Below are 7,529 nucleotides of genomic sequence, written 5' to 3' on the forward strand. Positions count from 1 at the left end.
CCAGCAGGATGGAAGTTGACATGGTTATAGGATCCCCAGCACAGTTCCTGGAGTTCCCCGGTGTTGTCTCTGAAGGAGACGTGTGTTTATGCATTCAGCATTTAGATAAGCGTAGCATATTGCATCATTAGTGCATAGCATTTCCATGATCATGGGGCATTGTGTAAAACAAGAAAAAACTCATGCATCAACATTGCAAGCATATCCATTAGCCCTAGGTCGTGGCGACCAGCCAAGATTCGGTTGTTGGAAAGAGTTTAGCATCGCGCCATTGGATCGGCTTAAGAATTGGGTTCATCAGCATGGTTGAGAGGTTGGTGTTTTCCTAACAAGTGATTCCTCAGTCGAGCGGGTATCCCCAGCAGTGTTACTCCCCAATTGTCAGCATCTTGCCAGCTTGGGTCTTTTTCCTTAAGCAGATATGGGTGTGTCTGATCTCTCCATGTAGAGTCTACCCCTTAAGCAGAAAGTGTCAATCTTTTACTGCCATTTCCCCACTGAGATACATCCTCGTGGATGACGGTTGCTTCCGTTCCCTCCCTAATGGGATGGGTTTTCCCTATTGAGTTCTTTCCTCATTAGGATGAGTCTTGATTCAGTCTGCCTTTTTGGATCAATCCTAAATTGGCTTCTTGTTGACTATCTCTTGTGCTGCCCTGGGGCATAAATGAATAGTCGCTCACTAACCGGCACTCATTCATTTCATCCTCAGCGGAATTTGTTGTTGGCCTCTACCACCAAACCGGTAGCTGTAAGTCCTATCTTTGTGGTTTTCTACCCACTAGCTGGTAGTTGTAAAATCCCACTTTCCTCCCCTTGTTGGAATTAACCCTTTGTGCTCGTCCCTTTTGATGACTAGTTACTTTTCCGTGGTTTTCTGCCTACAAACCGGTAGATGTAATCCCCTCTTTGTGGTATTAATGGTCTTGTCCCCTTTGGATACTTGCTTTGATCAAGCAGTATTTTCCCCATTGGGTCCTCACTTTCTTTTTGGATACTTGCTCCAAGTTAGCAACTTTATCCTCTTTTGATTGGTCATCTTCTGCATACCTAGTCTGGTACCCAGATGCCTTTCTTTTCGGTCGATTGTTCATTTAGTAACCTACAACCCGGTTATGGATAATCTTCCATGCGAGTGTATTATCTACGTTTTGACGGCTATAGATAATATGTACTTATGATTTCCCGGTATTCAGACCGAAGAAGTTTTCACCTCTCCGTTGGTTTCGATAAACGTCGAGTTTTTCCTAGTTATCCGATGATGTCTAGTTGTACCCCTCTCCATGCAGAGTTACCTCTCCGTTGGTGACAATAAACGTCGATTTTTTCCTAGTTATCCGATGATGTCTAGTTGTATCCTCCCCATGTGGATTTACCTCTCCGTTGGTTTCGATAAACGTCGAGTTTTTCCTAGTTATCCGATGATGTCTAGTTGCACCCCTCTCCATGCAGAGTTACCTCTCCGTTGGTTTCGATAAACGTCGAGTTTTTCCTAGTTATCCGATGATGTCTAGTTGTACCCCTCTCCATGCAGAGTTACCTCTCCGTTGGTTTCGATAAACGACGAGTTTTTCCCAGTCGTCCGTTGACGTCTGTTTGTGTTTCTCTCATTCCCATTCATCTGTAAATGTCTGGTCGATCTTTTTGGTGTCTGTAAACATCATCTTTCGATGTCTGTAAACGTCGAGTCTTCCCATTCATCAGTAAATGTCTGGTCGATCCTTTTGGTGTCTGTAAACATCATCTTCCGATGTCTGTAAACGTCGAGTTTTCTCCCATTCATCCGTTGATGTCTGGTCGAGTCTCCCCAGTCATTCATTAATGTCTGGTTACCTCTCCGTTGGTTTCGATAAACGTCGAGTTTTTCCTGGTCGTCCCCAGTTGGTTACCTCTCCGTTGGTCTTGGTAAACGTTGAGTTTTTCCCATTTCGTCCGTTGACGTATGGTTGTATCCCTTCCATTCATTCATTAATGTTTGGTTACCTCTCCGTTGGTCTTGGTAAACGTCGAGTTTTTCCTAGTTGTCCGTTGGCATCTAGTTGTGATTTCTTCCCCCCATTCATCGTCGTTGCGATGTCTGGATGTGGCTGTACCCTTTGAAAACAAAACCAAAAAAAAACAAAATACCCAGTAATAAATATCAAATCCCAGTGGACGTTTCCATTGGTGGATCCCTGTGTTGTGCAAATTCTACGGTTCTTGGTATTCAATCCCTGTTTACCCTGAAAGTCTGACAGCCGTTGCTCTCATCCATTCGGGTTCCCAGCTGATTGAATAGGGGCAGCTGTAGCACCTCAAATTTGCACCTATCATTATGCATACATATTAGGTCATAGCATATCATGATCCATTGCATATCATTTGCATTGTCCCCAGTTGCCTCAAGAGCAAGCAATCAAGAATTAGGTCAAACTAATCTCCTGATCAGTCAACCAAGCAAGCAAGGGAATTTCTGATTGAATCAAGGCCTTGAGGTTTGTCCAACAAGTTCACATGGCTTGGAGGTCTATTTGAAGTGTTCAAGTCAAGGGCTGAGGGCTCAGAGGTCAGCAGTTCATATACAGACAGTCAAGAACCCTAAAAAAAGTCAACTGTCAGTCAAAGCAGTGGATGGTGGTCATTCTTGTGGAATTTGGGCACCATGATCAATAATCAAGAGTTCATACAACTTGGGACATCATTTGAAGTCAAGTTCTCAAGGAATTAGGGTTTGGAAGTCATCAGTCAATGCACAATCAGTCAGAAACCCTAAAAGTCAACTGTTGGTCAACTGTCCATTTAATCAGTGATTTGATGATTGGAATTGGTTTGTAAGAGTTCATTCATGTCCAAATAGTCATCATATACCATGCCAAACACCACCATGGAAGAATTTGAAGCCAGATCATGAATTTCCCAAAATAGAAACTGGGCCTGTAACTAAAACCTGCCATAAATGGAAAGTCTTGATCCTCAAACTTACATCTTGATACAAGCCTCAAATGAATTTTTGCCCAACATGAAAGTTGAAGATCTTGTTCTCCCATTTCCAAAAAGTCCTAGAACTCTCAATTCCCATGTGTGGTTGGCAAGTTATGATCGAATCGATTTCAGAAAATCTTGAACTTCAAAGGGCCATATCTCCCAAACCGTTTGGCCAATTTTGGTGGGGTTTTTTCCTACAAGTCACATTTGATCCCCTCTTTCCAAAAATATAAATTTCATGAGCCAAAACTTCACCAATCAAAATGGCAAATTTTGACTTTTTTCATTTAAATGTGAGTTTGACCAAGAGTTGACTTTTTGACTCAAACATTTTTTCAACATTTGGCCAATTGGAACAGCTCATAAATGTCATTTAGAAGGTGTTTGCAAAGTCAAAATATGCAGCACATGTGGATATTGCTTGGTTGCTTGAATTGTAAGAAAAGTACCATTTAACCATACTTGCACCATACTTGTCCATGCCTTGCCTTGTACCTCAAAAGGACAGCAATTATGCAGCAATTTTTCTGTCAATTGAACACATCTTAGCAACCTAAAATCTCAGAAAAGAAAGCCATGCTTGCTCACTTGAATTTTGGGACAAAAGGACAAAAGCAACCACATCCATCCATACCTCCACACTATACTTTGTACTATGGCAGCAGAAAATCATGGATGCACAATGCCCTCACCTTGCTATTTGCTGTCCAAACAAGAAGAACAACCATACCTCTTGCAACTTTGCCTTGCACCACTCACACATTGCAGTTTTTCTGTCCATGTTTTTCTGTCAAAACCACACAGTAACAGCATGGCTTTCCACCTCTTTTTCCTGTCATGAGTAACAGATGGCAGCAAAAAGAACCAGAGAAAATTCATTCATTTGGCACTTGGCAAAAAGGGGAGGATCCTGTTAAAAATAGGAGCACCATACTGCAGCAGAAAAGGGGGCTTTGGCAATTGCTTCTCAAAAACCTTGCCACAAGCAGCATACCAAAAAACAACCTTCACTCACTCCCTCATTTTCAACCTTGCCTTGCCTTCACAATCCTGTCACCATTTTGAAAGTAGCAGCTTACCACAACAACTTCACTCATTTTTTTTCCAACATGATCCTTGCTTACTATTGGCATGTGATTTTTCTGTCAAAAACATAACAAGAGGCATCCATCAAAATAGATTGGCATTTCATTTTTTCCATTCTGCTGAGAACCACTAGGAACCATACCCTGCAGCAGAAGAAAAGCATGGCATTTTGATCTTTGTGAAGAAAGGAGCAGATCAACCAATCTTTCATTTCACCTTGCTCTCACTTGGCTTTGGCATTCTTCAAACTGGCTGTCAACAAAAACTTGGCTATGACCTAACATCAGACCCCCCCCTCATTTTCTGTCATGAGCCAACCGAAACCAACATGAGAGGACCTAACCTCATTCACTCATGCTGAACCTGAGTAGCATTCTCAAACCAGTTTGCTTTGCCTATTCAAAAACTGTCTTGCCAATACAACCACCTTGCCCTTGCCTTGCATTTTCTGCCCAAGTTTCCAAGTAATTCAAACCTAGCATACCACAAAAAGAACCTTCACTGAACTTCCAACCAGAAAATCCTTGGCCATTTCTTCACAAACCTGCCACAAACCAAGACCAACTACAGACACCCTTGGCCATTCCTCAAAATACCTGCTAACTGCCCTTGCCTTGGCCTTGGCATCTCATTTCTTCTGCCTAAAACAAAGCAGCACCAAGATCCTGCAGTACACCCTTATCTTGCATCTCATTTCTCCTGTCCCAAGGCAAAGCAACCACCCTACACTAAAACCACAAACCTTTGGCATTTTTCTCTTCTAAATTCCCTGTCACAACACTGCAGCAGAAGGGAGGAAACCTTAGCAAATGCTCAAACCATACCCTCCATTATTTCTTGCCATGGCAGCCTACCCCAACCAACTCGACCTAGCCTTGCCAATGCAACCAAATGCATACACTCCATCACCCTAAGACTGCATCAACTCACTTGGCCATTTGCATCATTTTCTGTCATACACACACCAATAGAACAAACTCACCATTTGCAAAAACTCACTTTCTACTCAAAAATCCAAATTTTCAAAAATCATATTTTCCTCAAGTCCCTTGCAAACCATCCATTCAAACACCTTCCATATAACATGTAGAAGCTACTATAGGCAGAAAATCCCATCTGTAATCATTAAATCATCATATCCAAATCTCAAGTTTTCACACTTGCAACTTGAATTGGCTAGAACAGTTGAGGAGGTTTTAAGGCAAACTCTCAAAGGCATTACATTCCTGGAGCATCAAAGGAGCTAAAGGGATCATCTAGCATCATTAAAAGCACCTCTAACATCACATTCAACATTGCCCTGTTCAGGTTAGCAACTTGCTTTCGAAATGCTTGATAGAATGGTTTTCATGACTTAATGTGTGAATGAGAAATGCTATATTCAACCCCCTGAACATGATTGAATGCCTATTTTTATCCAATTTTGCTCGTGTGTGGTTTTGAGTTTTGCTGCTAGGGAGTTAGGGTTTCTGTGTTCACCATGATGTATCTTTGTGCACAGTGCACCATTTTGAAATTCATGACCATGGTTGTTTTAAGCACATGAAATAGATGAACATTGGTTTTTATTTCATTTGATTTCGTTCACTATAGAGGAAGATATATGCTGCTAAAGATTGAAAAATATATTTGATTGTGGAGATGGAGATGATGCCAGGGCGCGCGCATTTCAGATTTTAATTTATTTGTTTTGTTTATCTTGACTTGGAAGCAAGCTTGTGTCACCAAGTGACTCACAGCCCAGTGGTGGGCGCGTTGAGTTGAATTGCCAAGGGGAGGGGTTCGAATCCCACCTCCCCCATTTGTGTTTTTCCTTTTAAGAAAGGTGCATTTTTTATGTTTTATTTTAAACTTCCATTTTGATTTTCATTTTGATTTTTATTTTATTTAACATGGAATAAATATGTGAACATGAAAATGCCAAAAAACATGAATGTTTGACTTTGTTGACTTTTTAGACCATTTTGTGAATTTATCCCGATTTTATGAGTTCTATTGATTAAATGTCATCGTGTGCGTTTCACGTGTTTATTTTGATCTTTCAGACCTGGGATTTTCGTGTGAAATCAATTTAGGGTAGGAACATGTCCCCTTAAACACTTAGGATTTTTTTTCACACAGTTCTCGATTTAATTCTGACAAAGTCCCGATTAAATGTTTTGACCTCCTAAACTTGTCCAAGTGAGATGGAATTTGACATACTTACCATGCTGTGGGTCGTGTTTGGTCTTGATTTGTTTGGTGATCTTTGGAAAATGTTTAGTTTGCTTTGAGATAAGTCTTGCTGTTGACTTCTGTGAGCTTCTGATTGCCATGTTTTGACCTAATCTGGTCATGAAATGATGTTAGTGATTGATATGAATGTAAACCCAATTGGTTTTGTTTCCTAATGGTTTGAATATGATTTTGGATACTTGACCCTTGCTGTCTTGACTTTCTCATTCACTTTTGACCCTAGGCTTGCCCTAGTGGTCCTGCTACTCACCTTTGAGTTTGTGATTTCAGGTTGACCATCAAATGGCCATTGAGACCAATTCTTTTGACTGAGCTTGATTAAGTATCATTGTCTAACCTATTTGTTTTGTAGGTGGCTTGGCCCACGTGCCCTAAGCCTTGTGCTTTGCACATCCATGTGCCTCCAATTAACTGTTGGTGTCTGTTTCTGTTTGTTTTGTTTGAAGTTGCATACTAACATCTGCTTGACTGTTTCAGGTGCTTTAGTTGCTTAGTTCCTTGTGAACTTTTTGCTTTGCTTTGCTTGTATAAGCAATTTGCATTGAGGTATGTCTCCTTTACTTCATGTAGTCTGGAAGACCTGGCCTGTTACTTGGCCAGGCAACTGTCTGAAGCCCTCCTTAAGAGGCAATGTTTGTGGATGTTTAACTTTGTCCTTGCATAGAGTCAAAGACCTCCTAAGTGAAGAGGCAATTGGTGGAAGGTAGGGATATGCAATCTATCCCCCACTATTCAGTGTGTCATCTGCCTGGCTCACACCACTGTGTTGATGCATTGCAGATACAAACCCAAGATCTTGTACAACTGTACAGTTGAGTCAGTTTTAATGTGTAGAAGGGTTCCCACTTTCTGAACCCACACATTCTTGTCTTGAGCTCTCCCAGGCCAGGGATAAGAGCTATGAGGTCTCATCCTCACTTCATCCTTTCATCTGCTTCACCTTAGCCCCTCAATGGCAAGGTTAAGAGCAACATTCACCCAGTTCCAGAGGTTTGTTTGTTGAGGTTGATGTGACCCCTTGACTAAAACCTAACCCTTGTTTGAGCCACTTGTTTGTGTATAGCGTGTGCTATCTGTGCTTGTAGGATAGTTTGACTTGCTTCCTGTGCAAGTTAGGATAGTTTGACTTGCTTCCTGTGCAAGTTAGGATAGTTTGACTTGCTTCCTGTGCAAGTTAGGATTAGTTTAGACTTGCTTCCTGTGCAAGTTAGGTTTTGCTTGGCTTGCTTCCTGTGCAAGTTAAG

This window comes from Lathyrus oleraceus, chromosome 5 (genome assembly GCF_024323335.1).
Source record: "Lathyrus oleraceus cultivar Zhongwan6 chromosome 5, CAAS_Psat_ZW6_1.0, whole genome shotgun sequence".
NCBI lineage: Eukaryota > Viridiplantae > Streptophyta > Magnoliopsida > Fabales > Fabaceae > Lathyrus > Lathyrus oleraceus.